Here is a 13,955-nt window from a genome sequence, read left to right on the forward strand (position 1 = left end):
ACACCCCATCCAGGTCATTGGTGACTGCATCATAGATGTCCACCAGGTCTAACACACATGATCTCCCTTTCACAAATCCAAACAGTGTAAGTTCAAGTGTTTGTAGTTGACTCATATCTTTGTTGGTAAGTTCCATGAAGCTTTGCCCCATGGCTTCACAAATATGGCTAATCAGGCTAATAGGTCTATAGTTTGCATGGTCATTGAATGCACCAACTCTGTGCAAAGGGATAACAGTGACCATTGTTCAGTCAGCTGTAATGCAGTCGGTGGTTACACTAATGGCTGTACTCATCCATAGTGGATCCCATAGAAGATGGTGCATGGAATGTTAGCAGGTTCAATACATGCTACATTTTTCACATAAAAGAGAGTCCATGTACTATCTGCTCTTTAGAGATACAAGGTATGGGACAGGTTGTGGGGATGTCATGGGGTATGTGCGGTGGAGACAGGGGAGTCAGTGGTCACAGCACCTGTGGATGACACCACACACTGAGGTAATTATTGAAGTCATCCATGTACCTTTTTTGATTGAGCCATCATCCTAGGTGATGGTAAAATTCAGCTCAAGGCCAAGAGCATACCTGCCTGAGACACATAATCTGTAATCTCTATCATGTCTCTGAGTACAGTCTAGAGAGGTATGCCTCAAGTCATACACACCAACAGGAAGTATGATGTACTTATAACAGTAAATGATGTTGACAGACGTGGGTGCATGTGTCATGTGGCATATCCTGTCACCTCACAGAAAGATGACTGCGATCTTTCCCTCATGTAGTCTGCTGAGAGGCACATCAATGTGTATTATGATATAATCACCTATGTCTGATTTTGTGTTTTGCCGTGGGTACTTCACCAGTGAGACAGTGGTGCATGAGCTATGTATACTATAGTATATATATGTGTTCTGCAGAGGGATGATTATGTGCAGCAGGCTTGCATCTGGGTTTCTGAGGTGCCTGGTGCTTACTTATTTGTCTGGTAAGGACCTCTGCACATGTGGGTATGTGTGATGTGTGATGTGGGTTTGGGTGGAGTAAGAGGTGAAGTGTGCATGTTGGCAACCCATACATTGTAATACTGACTGGTGTGAAAGAGAGTATGGATTCAAGGTTTGTCATGTCATCACATCTATCACACTTTGTGTTTGTGTGAAGTAGGAGTGATGTAGGAGTAGAGGGTTGGGGACTCTTTCCACATATCAGCAGTCAGTGATAATGCCAGTATACATCACATGAGGCCATGGTTAGACAGTGGCTTGATATATGCTTATATTTAACACGTTATTACCTGTATGTTGTCAACCTTAATGTACAACAGTACTGAAAATGTGGCATAACATGGTAGACTGAGTATGATGCATTGCCAGGCATGTGGCACCTGCATCAACCATAATCCTGTTTTTATGCAGGGTCACAATTTCATACCTAAAAATGTGACACTACTGAATCCCAGCAAAATTAGGGTCATGCTTCTACTCCCTTCTTGTTGACAGCCTCAAACACACTGTCTGTAGGCACTCTGTGCAGTGAAGATGTGGATGTCCAAGCATGTACAGGAAAACTTGTTCATCTTTTCATTGATTAATTTTGCCTTGCAGGTATACAACTTGCTTTGAAGGGGAGATGCATGCCTGCCATTCAGGGAGGTGTCAGACTCCACTGTGTACCTCCTGCATATCCAAGTAAGGACTAGCACGAGAGTTACCTGTCCTACACACCTGCACCTTGACTGCGGTATAAACAGGACATGCGGGAGAGACAGGTAGGTAGCCCAGACACTACACCCAATATGAAACAGGCTCCCCATACATGTGATGCACAGTTCCACCCTAATGCAAATAATGCATAAGTTACATGATTGAATGGGGAATACAACAATGATAACTGCTATAGGAAAAATGTCTCCAATAGACACAGGTAAAGTGTAGATGGCTCACCTCGCATGCCCAGGCTTGTCCATGTATCAAGTTCCAAAACCATGCTTAAACTTACCAAGGGTGTCAGACCTTGTCAGAGTTTAGGGATGCATGGCTAGGATGAAAGACACTCCTTTCTGTGTTAGCCTATTACACACATATGCACCTATGGAGCCATCCATCTATACAGTTTTACCTTTCTGATGAAATTTTTTTTTAGTACTGTCATTCCATCTTGTGCTCTGATGTTGATGGGTGTATTGTAGATGTGAAACCATAGCTATGTCCTACACAATCCTGAAAGTGAAATATAAACAGTGCCATGAGACACTTTTAATTTTGTGACTACACAGCCATTACAATAGTATCCGACCTAACGTACGCAACATAATGTGGTTTACTCATTACAAGTGGTAGCGTACAATATGTGTGACTGACCAGTAAAAGTAGAATGTCAAAAGAAACAATGGATGAAACAAATATACATTTTTTTTAAATAGTCACCCTGTGCATCAAACATGTAGCTTCATTTCCCCACATCAATGAGAATGATGACAGGGATGTGGCACAGGTATCAGGTGTTGTATGGGGATGCAGGAGGCCTAGGCTGACCCAAAAAGTTGTCAAGTGTGTGTGTGAGTCATAAAGGGGAGCAGGAAAGATGGGCCATGTGAATGTGGTGTGTGTATCTGTAGTTGACCTAAATGTGTCTGTGGTGTGTGTCTGTCTGTGTGTATACAGCCAAGCTTAGTGCTAGCCCTATATGAATGTATGTTGGACAGCTTTGAGCCGTGCATGGTAGAGCTGACAGATCATCATCTCCACCCCCAAACTTGAGATCTGGCTCTGCCAGGAGTTGCACTGGTGCATCCATGCCCAAGGTCAGATGCTGTGCTACTACCAGAGGGTGACTGGTGTCTGCTGGGACCATGTCCTCCATGGGACCACCTAGGACCATGAGCCCATAGTCTGCCACATCTTGGTGTGGACAGCATACTCCCCTCTGGACCGCTGGATATACTGCCATTATGGGAGAATGATTGTGCATGGCCTTGTGGACTGTCAGCAGATATAGTTGCTGACCTATGTCCATGAGTCCAATGCTCAACTCCACCCAAATGTTCCATTACAGATAATGTGCATTCCAAGAAAGATACTGTGTGATCTGTCTCAGACCAATGTCTTCCCAAGGTAGCAGCAATGCTGTGGAGGCAGTCATGGATATCAGACTGTGCTGCAACCATTACCCTGAGCATTCATCTGCATGCCTTTGCCTCCATGACAGCCCTAAACATACATCGAGTGACACATGATGAGACACCTGTAACAGGTGATGGAAGGACAGGAGGCCTCCTATGAGCACCCCTATCAATCTGCTTGTGTAGAACCTTGAAAAATGTTTGGCTATGACCAGTGTCCACACTATCTGCAGCCACAGTAGTCATACTTCCCTATCCAATGTCCCCACCCTCTGACTGTCCAATATCTGTGGCCTCAGGGGACTGAGTATGCATAGGCATACTGACTCTGTACTGTGATAATGTATCAGATCCAGCCCCTGCAACCCCCCAGCTGTGCCTCACTTTGGCCACCATCATCATCAGACTCTGAAGAGACACTGACCTCAGGGTGTGAAGGGGACAGCGACCAACCACCCAGGGCATCTGTAATATAAAGGGGAAAGCATCACATTAATACCTGCATTACTATGCTCTGTAGTACTATGTTTCAACATATGTTAAGCTGAATAAACTGCTGTCACTATTACAGACTTGTACAACCTACAGTCTGAGAGAGTAAGCCCTGGGTTCATTAATTTCTAACTGACACTTCTAAATATGTCAGAATAACAGCTCTTTAAACTGCACACTCATGAGCAATACATTCATGATGTACACTGCTGACATTCTGCAGGACTCTGCACAGTTTACAGGTACATCCATCTGAAAACTCCTGTCAATATTGTGAAATTAATCACTGTGGTCACACCTTCAAGGCCTAAGTATGACCATGGTGTGTACAGTCAGAACATATCTCCCCATATGACAATCATGCAGACAGTACATGTATCCAGCCAGCAGGCCTAGGATGACACTTTAGCTAATACCTTGCAGTAAGGCTACATCTGTGACAAAAATGTTTTATGCTTACCAGTGGCAGGGGCATGGCCACTTCCTATTCCTGATGGTCCTGAAAAACAATTGAGGAAGACGTACTGTAAACAACAAAACATGTTACAGTATAACACTGGTAGTACATCCAAATATCCCCAGTTACAGTAGCTGCTATGATAACAGGTATGTAGGTCCCATCTCTGTATGAGCTTACAACTGCAGGTAACCTGCTTCCCCCACCATATAATACACCCGACACCCATGTAAAACAATGTACAGCCTGAAATGCTAAATGCTACAGTATTCCAGTGCTGATTCAAGTAAACATACCTGGATGCTCCTCTTGGGTGGGAAATGGTAGCACCCACATCCACGACATATGGTGTGATGGAAGCCTTGGAGCTATCCTGTGTTGCAAGATTTGGCAGAAATTTCTCAGTGAATGTCAGGGATTGTTCTGCTGCAGGCCCATCACCAGTGACCTGATGATCCCTGGCCATGTCCACTGCCTTTCTGCTTGCAGAGAAGATCATGTCTGTGGCATTGTGTCGCATCTGATCATATGTTCAGTTATGATGCCACACAGCATTTATGTTACAGACCAGTTCGTGCCACAAGGCTTGTTGCTCCTGCCTATTTGCCCTCCCTCTGGAAAGCTGCACCTGTTACTGCTGACATAATATTTCAATAATGGGTCATTTTGCACCTCACTGATAGGTGGGTGACATCTGGCATGCATGTTAACACCTGAAATAGAAAATAATGAAAACACATGTCAAGAGCTCATACATGGGTGCACAGTATGTACAGATATAGCAATTAAGAAAAGCTGTTAGTATGCACCACTTGATTCCATATCTCATATGCAGGAGTGTGGCAATCATGCAAAGGGTGTAGATGTAACTAGGATAGTGGCAATAGTGACCTACGCCTGCTTGTGCCATGACAGATACGATCACATGACCACACCGGAGTCCACTTGTAGTGTGGCCCATATCAGAAAAGACTCCTCCCAAAAAAATATGTCTGTAGTTCAATGTCAAAACATAGCTATGTAGTATTACAACTGCTAACAAAGGCAGTATCCAGGAGACCTGTGTCCCTACTTAACAGACAGCATTAAACCCTTGCTGTAGTTTACATCCTCTGTAGGTGTTACACAGCTGCAGATCAATGGCATGTGACAGGTACAGTTGAAAGGCTTACTGGTACAATCCTCATTCCCCCTAAGTATAATAAAACATGTGCATCATGTTGAAAAAGAGGTTACATACCTGATGGAGTACAATACTCCTCTTTTGAGAGATACAGATATATAAGTGTTGTGCCAACAAGTTCACCATAGAAAGTAACTCTCATACACAACGGTTTCCCTGGCTAGGAGTCTCCATTTTTAAGATGGTTCTCATTAGCAGGTGATTGCCTCTGAACCAATCTGTGGTATAGTAATTCTGGTTGCATCATGCACAAGTGATTTGCAGATTAATTAGGTAATCCCATGCAAGGAGATAAAAGGTCTCAATGTAGAATCCATCCCCTTTCTGGTATGAAGGGGTGGAAATGCTGGGATAGAGATACTATGTCAGCACAGAGAGGATATTTGTAGTAGAAAAAAAGTATTATTTTATAAGAGATTTGTAGACAACTGTTTTTTGTTGTGGAGAGGTTCCCTTATGGAGTTGGAAGGTTATGTGCAACATTTGAATGAGTCAACTGATTTCTTAAAGTTTAAAATGGAAGCATCTTATTGTAGTATAAATTTTTTAGATGTAACTCTGTTTAAGAACAATAATAAACTAGAGTCTAAGGTTTTTAGAAAGGAAGTGGATGCTCTGAGATATGTAGGTAAGGATAGTATGCATGCCCCCCATATTTTTAGAGGAATATTAAAGGCACAGTTCATTAGATTGAGTAAATTAAATACTGTTGAAACTATATTTAATGAACAAGTAGAAATTATGTCTCAGGAGTTTGAGAGGAGCGGTTACTCAAAGCAGTTAATAAATAAAGCAATTGAGGAAGTAACTAGAGGGAGGCAGGTTAAATTTTGACCAGTTTTGTTAGGTGGTATGATGATGTATGAAGATAGTTCACATGAAGAAGTTAAATTAGTGAGATATTTGATAACTTATAATCTGAATACACGCTGTGTAAACAGTATAATAGAAAGGAATTGGCCAATTTTGTTAGCCATGCCTGAGATAAAGTCCATTGTGGGGGATAGGCCTAGGCTTGCTTATAGAAGCTCTGAAGCTCTAAAGCAAAAATTGTGTTATAAAGACTTTGAAGTGAAAACTAAGGAAGTTGATAGGTTAATAGGGACAAGGAAATGCTATAACTGTTCTTGTTGCAATAATCTATATGAAGGTGAAAATATATTTAAACACCCCACGAGTGGAGAGGTTTTTAAGTTATGGACAATGACAACTTGTAATGAGGAAAGGGTGGTCTATTTGGCTACTTGTACGCTCTGTACATCATTTTATGTGGGTAAAACCACTAGGAGGTTGAGAGAAAGAATAGTTGAGCATAAATCAGAAGTTAGGAGAAAAGTATTAACAAATGCATTGAGTAAATACGCTATTGATAAAGGTGAAAAACATGATTTTAAATTTAGGGTATTGGCCACAGTCGAAATTAGTAAAAGGAAGGGTGATATAAATAACTGTTTGGAGCTAAAGGAGCTGGAATGGATTATCAGGCTTCAGGCACATATGCCTCCTGGTCTGAATAATGCTGTTAGTTTAAAGCCTGTTTTAGTTAAGAGGCAGAGGGAAAGACTTTAATACATATGCATAATATGAAGTGAATTTATATATAGTATTTAATAAATCTTTCACTTTCCCCCTTCTTTTACTGCTACCCAAGCCACTATATTTCTTATGATATTTTGATGGTTATTATATTCTTTGGTTATTAATGTTGACTATATTGTTTATTTATTAATATACATTTTTATTTTTTATACATAAGTATGTATTATATTTTTATGTTTTTATTCATTTTAACATGACATAAGTTTTATGAGAATGCTTCATGAAAATGTTTTATGAAATGTGCTAAGATTAGTTATTCCTTTAAGAGTTAATTGTTTGGTTGGGTTGAGGGATGGGCTGAAGCATGTGACTGTAAGGTTTCTCCTATTTAAATGTTGTAATACTGCAGTTACTTTATACTGATGAAGGGTGTAGACCCGAAAGCTTTATGTAATAAACTTCTTTGGTGTGATATCGTTGTGTATTCCCTACTTAACAGACAGCATTAAACCCTTGCTGTAGTTTACATCCTCTGTAGGTGTTACACAGCTGCAGATCAATGGCATGTGACAGGTACAGTTGAAAGACTTACTGGTACAATCCTCATTCCCCCTAAGTATAATAAAACATATGCATCATGTTGAAAAAAAGGTTACATACCTAATGGAGTACAATACTCCTCTTTTGAGAGATAGAGATATATAAGTGTCGTGCCAACAAGTTCACCTTAGAAAGTAACTCTCATACACAACAGTTTCCCTGGCTAGGAGTCTCCATTTTTAAGATGGTTCTCATTAGCAGGTGATTGCCTCTGAACCAATCTGTGGTATAGTAATTCTGTTTGCATCATGCACAAGTGATTTGCAGATTAATCAGGTAATCCCATGCAAGGAGATAAAAGGTCTCAATGTAGAATCCATCCCCTTTCTGGTATGAAGGGATGGAAATGCTGGGATAGAGATACTATGTCAGCACAGAGAGGATATTTGTAATAGATACTTACATAGACGTGTGTGCTACAGGCTGCAGCTGCTGCAGGCAATAAGCATAGTTTGAGAAGCTACAGAATGTGAAGGACAACAACACGTATGAATAATGGTGTGTCTATTGGCAGCCCTGGTGTACAGCAAGAGCCTGATTGAGGGAACCCATCCCATAGGATATTGAGGTATTTTTTAAAGGTAAGTATGTCATCCAAAGGCATCATTAACAGAGTAAAAGACAACATGTCTGTTGTGTCCTTGAACAAGGTACGGAGTACATTTACCATTATGACAGCCATTTGGACAACTGCCAAGCCATGTGTTAAGTTCTGGTAGTCGTGTAGAATGTGTGTGCTGGCAGCCCTTGTTGCTACCACAACCTACATATGTGTTTGTTGTTCAGATGTGCTTATCTGTAACATCAGTAGCAAATGATTGTGTGCTGCAGTCTGATATTACTGGGCCGCATTTGTATTACATAACCTAAAATCCTCTGTGACTGCATAGTAATGCATGACCTGACACTGTATGCAGTTTTTAGTGCTGTAATAGGAATATGTGAACTGTGTTCCATTCTGCAGGTCTTTGACTTCCATCATTGAACAGCAGACATTCCATCTGAAATGCTTTGGGTGGATAAATAGTTGATGATACAGTCATTCATTACATAATTCACAATGGTGATGTACATATACATGCATTTTAAATATTGCACACCACTGGATTTGAACTCAGGACCGTGTGTACCAAAAATTAATGTTTTCAAAGCATTTGACAGAAGAAGCTACTGAGTCAGTGTTACAGGAGGTCTATTTTTCAATATATAATTGCACACTTACAGACTGTTGCACACCTCATTTACATCCATTATTATGTGCATGCCTTTATAGGGATGTATTTCTCCACCAGAGTCCCAGTTAAACACCTATCTTGCCATTACTGTTACAGCCGGTGTATTTTTAAATGTCACAAATAGAAGTGCACATTTACCTGCTGTTAGAGACCTCACTTACATCCATTATAATGTGTCTGGCTTTCTAGTGATGTATTCCTATACCAGACTCCAAGTTACAGTCCCATTTTTTCCATTACTCTTTAAGCAAATTTACGCAATGCAGCACAATGTGCAGCCCTGCTGAAACACGCTTAATGATGGTAACTTGGCAATTCATACGTTTTGCTTAAAACAGCTGCATCAATTAACAGGTGTGTGGCTCGGCAGGTTAATACACTGGTCTGTAGGTGTGATGGTCCTGGGTTTGAAATAGGGCACAAGTGTACATTTTAAATGTGATTAATTATTTCACACACAAATGTCAATATAGCTCGATTTATCTGAGCTTAGCAACTCTGTGCATCGAGCAGCATCATGCAAAAAATCTTTAAAGAAATGAAAAATGAGGAGATAGGATAGTGGTGAAATGAGGTGCAAGCAGGGTGAATAGCAAAGTGAAAGGCAGGTAAGTATGTGCAGGAAGAGTATATGTGTAGGAAAGAACCATAGCTATCAATTTCTTGTACAGCAACAACTGCACTTTAACAGATTTTTGTAGTTAAATTTGGACTGTCACCCCCAGATAGAGGGGTGAGGACAACATAAGTGCTTTGTCAAGCCAATTGGACCAAATTAAGCATGTCTGGTGGACAAGTGTGCAAAATGGAGAGCTATGTATGGGACAATCATTTTTTTGTGGGATAGATGCTCATTTTTGTTTTTTTAAGGTGAGAGTGGAATGTTGAGGAAGGGACATAGGTACTTGTGGGGTTGGTAAGTTGGGAATGTGAGAAAGCTTTTGCAGACAAACAAGACAGAGAAGACAGCAGACAGGGTTGGTGTGTGGCACAAAAGGAGGGTAAACACCTTGGTTTGACAGGGTGTTGTGGAATCCCAGTCCCATGGACATCAGACACAGTAGCAGTGTGACTCAATTCCTCACCCATAGGACTGTCAGCACTGTACCTTCACTGCTCCTGTGAAGGCAGTGGTTGTTGACAGTGTGCAGAATGAGGCTGCCCCTCCAGGATGGACAGCATGTTGTCCATCCACCATAGGCGCGCACCGAGAGGTCAGCACACCAGCCCACAAACCATACCTGGCAGCTTCTCAGGGTGACATAATCACCCCCTCCATTTCCACTCCCAGAGGAGGGACCAACCCCAGCCTGTGGAGCAGAACTACCTGACAGTCCAAGTAGTACAGAGGCAGCAGAGGGGGTGCCACCAGGCTGTGGCCCAGACGTGCCATGGCCGGGGGATAGAAGGTAGGTGGATCATATGGAACCGGCCTTCCCTGTTGCACTGTAGTAAATTAAATAGAAATATAAGGTAAAAATAAACATACTAGGCTATCTGCCCAAGGGCATTTATAAGCCTAGCCCATAGTTATAACCATACAAATGTTAGTATTACTATAACAGAAGATAATAATGATTAATCGAAAGAAATATAAAGGAATATAATAAGGAACACAACAATAAATAATGGAAATGAAAGTATATTAACAGCAAAGCAATATGAAATTATACATAAGGCCAACATAAGAGGTAGTTACAAATAATATATTAATATGAAATCATAATAATAAATATAAATTAATAAATTAAAGAAGAGAAGGGGTGGGGTGAGAGAGAAAAAATAAGTAATTTTGCAGGTAATATTACTATACAGACTACTACTACATATTTCTACATATCTAAGATTTCAGTTGTGAGTACAGCGACTGCAAATGTTGTACAGATTATGTACTTTATATAGCTCTCAATCTATTAGCATGGGACATATGGGCCAAGCCCTACCAAATGGTGGTAAAAAGGCACAACTATAGGAAGTATTATTACATACTGTGCTCATACATTGGTAGCAAGGTGTTCTGATAATGGATTTGCAAATACATTGAATTCCTAGTAATGTCATGTATCTGCTAATCAATGACCACACATATGGGGCAGTAGTGATTGCATTCTGCAAAAATCATGACAATTGAGAGGTATGTTTGTGCACACTAATTATACTAGACAGCTGGCCATTTCTCAGTTGGCTGCCATGAGATTAGAACCCACAAGCAGTGACTACACGAATAATGTGCAATTTATTTGAATATAATGAATTCTCAAAATATGATCCCCTTTAAGACTTTTATTGTAGCATTTTGTGCGAAATCATACATATACACACATGCATAGCTGTGTGCATTATTTGACTGGAAACCAAACACAGTGACCACATGAATAATGAGCACTTTATTTGAAAAAATTAGCTAACAAAGCACCATCTCCTTTTACACTGTAATGCTTAATATCACATGAAATCTGAGTTACACACGTGTATGACTGTGTAGGACCTCTGTTAACCTAACCGTATACCCCATGCATTTACTGGGTGTATCTACAGAATATTTTGGGGAAAATTATTAGAACTGAAGCTTGACAATCTGGGTATTACACTACATTGATTTGTGAAATTTGTTGCTGCATTATTTATTAGTTAAAATGTAACAGCTGACTGGTATCGGCTTAGAACAGACATGCAGTGAATACAGGAATAATGAACATATATTTGAAAACATTGCCTATCAAAGCACAATCTCATTTTAATCTTTATTGATAATGTTTCATATAATCTGTCATTTAAACACATGGATTAGGTTCATAGGTTCATAGGTTCATACTAGGCTATCTGCCCTAGGGCATTTATAAGCCTAGCCAGAATGTGTTTGGCTTTCGCCACCCATTTTAAATTAATTTTGTTATGCCCTTTTTCGAGGTTAGTATACTGTGCCTCTGTCTATCAGTGACACAGAAGTGATACCCGGGTTAAACCTATGATCTCCCATCCACTCATCAAGATTCCTCTTGAAGAGAGTCAATGAGGGACTCTGCCTAACCTGGACTGGGATTTTATTCCAGAGTGAAGGGAGCCTCTGGGTTATGAATCTGTCCCTCCAGCATGTCCTATTTATTTTCAGTGCTGAGGCTCCAGTCTCTTGAGTGCGTAGCTCAATGGGATTTGGATTTTCTGAGGTGCAGCATGTCCATTAATTCCAGGTTGGACATAGCTTTATACGTCAGGCACAGATCACCCCTGAACAGGCGGTATGCCACTGAGTAGAGCTGGAGTTTCTTTAACCGGGCAGCATATGGCATCTGTTTGAGCCCTTTGATCCTCTTGGTGAGGTACTTTTGGGGTCTTTCCAGTTGCTGCAGGTGTCTGGTAAGGTACATCCCAAAAGGGGCATTGTACTCAATTATGGGCCTGATGAGGGATGAGTAAAGAGGCACGATGACTTCCCCTGATCTAGATGTGAATCCCTTCATGATTAGGTGGGCTATATAAAATGTTTTTCTAACCACTTTGGCCATGTGGTTGTCAAATGAGAGACTGCTATCAACTTGGGTCCCCAGGTCCCTAATTACTTCTTCTGTACTTAATGGATTACCAGCTATGTGGTAATTTGTGGGCACTTTGTTTTTGCCAAAGGGGATGACTATACACTTTTTGGCATTTAGCTTGAGGCCATGGCTCTGGCACCAGTTGTCTGTTTCTATGAGGCCCTTTTGGAGGATGCTTGTGTCAGCTGGAGAGTCAATTATAGCACCCAGTTTGCAGTCATCTGCGAACTTGGTCAGCCACAGTCCTTCCATGTTGGCCTGTACCTCCGAGAAATATATACCGAACAAGAGAGGTCCCAGGACTGAGCCTTGTGGTATGCCACTTGTAACTGGTTTGGTGTCTTGACATGGCTCCAGCAATTTTAACCATGTGGGTTCTGTCCTTGAGCCAGTTTGCAACCCATCTAGTGACATAGGGGTTTATATTTAAGCTGGTGAGCTTATCTATAATGTCCGAGTGGGGTATTGTATCGAAGCCTTTTGCGAGGTCCAGGTAGGCTGTGAGGACCACCTTCCCCTTATCAATGGCCTTGGTGACTGTTTCAAAGAAATCAACCGGGTTTAAGAGGCAGGATCTGCCCTTAACAAAGCCGAAATGGGTAGGATCCAGTGTCTGTAGGTCCCCAATATCTTTATTTATGAGGTCAATGATGATCCTTTCCATAGCTTTGCAGACCAAGCTAGTCAGGTTTATGGGGCGATAGTTTCCAGGATCTGGTGAGGCACCACCTTTGTGGAGAGGGACCACTGTTGCTGTACGCCACTCTTTGGGTACATATCCATTAGTAAGGCTGAGATTGAACAGTAGTTTTATGTTTGGGTTTAGCTCTTCTTGGAGTTCATGTAGGACGCAGCCCGGGACACCGTCTGGTCCCATTGATGCTGTGTTTTTTGGCTCTTACCTGAGCATGTGAGATGTCAGGGGGCAGCACTCTGCTGGGATAGATATTTGCCCTTTTGGTGGGGAGAAGTTTGCACTGAACCTGTCAGCTAGGATGTTGGCAATGTCTGTGGGTTCGGTGTATTTTTTGTCATTTTGGACTAATCCTGAGCATATCTGGGAATTCCCACCCAGGTTCCTAACATAACTAAAGAAAGCCTTGTGATTATCCTTAGTGTCCTGTGCAATTTTTCTCTCGAAGCTGGCCTTAGACAATTTTATGAGTGCCCGTAGTTTTTTTGCTAATACTGATCAGAAATGCCTTCCCTTTTTGGGATTTTGCTCTATCATTTAGTAGCTTCCTCCTTCTATTGTATAGTTTGTTTATGTCTGGGGTCAACCAGACAGGACGTCTGCTTTTGGAGGATTGGGTCTTGGTTTTATTTGGGATTGCATGATCCATGCATTCCTGAAGGTGTTCATAGAATGCATTTATAAAGGATTCTGCGGTCTGGGCCGTATTTTTCACAGGCCCGGGGGCTTTGAAGGATTCCACCTCAGTTTTGAGGAGTGTGAAATTTGCTTTAGAGAAGTTTTTCACTGTGGTTTTCTGGGCAGGAGGTGGGGTCGGGGTGTGAATATCCAGTGAGATTAGTTTACGATCTGATCTTACCAGTGAGGGATACACTTCTGGTCTAGAGCATAAAGTCCCCATGTTGGTGATGATCAGGTCCAGTATGTTTTCCCCTCTTGTGGGAGTGGTAACAAGTTGTTCCATAGCATTTGAGTTTATAAATTCTAGGAACTGTTGGGCTAGGGTGTTGGAGCTAGAGTAATGCTCCCAGTCTATGTTTGGGTAGTTGGAGTCGCCCAATATAATGGTGTTTGGAGAGACCTTCATATTTTCCAG

This window comes from Protopterus annectens, chromosome 7.part0, assembly GCF_019279795.1.
Source record: "Protopterus annectens isolate FY-2018-M chromosome 7.part0, PAN1.0, whole genome shotgun sequence".
NCBI lineage: Eukaryota > Metazoa > Chordata > Ceratodontiformes > Protopteridae > Protopterus > Protopterus annectens.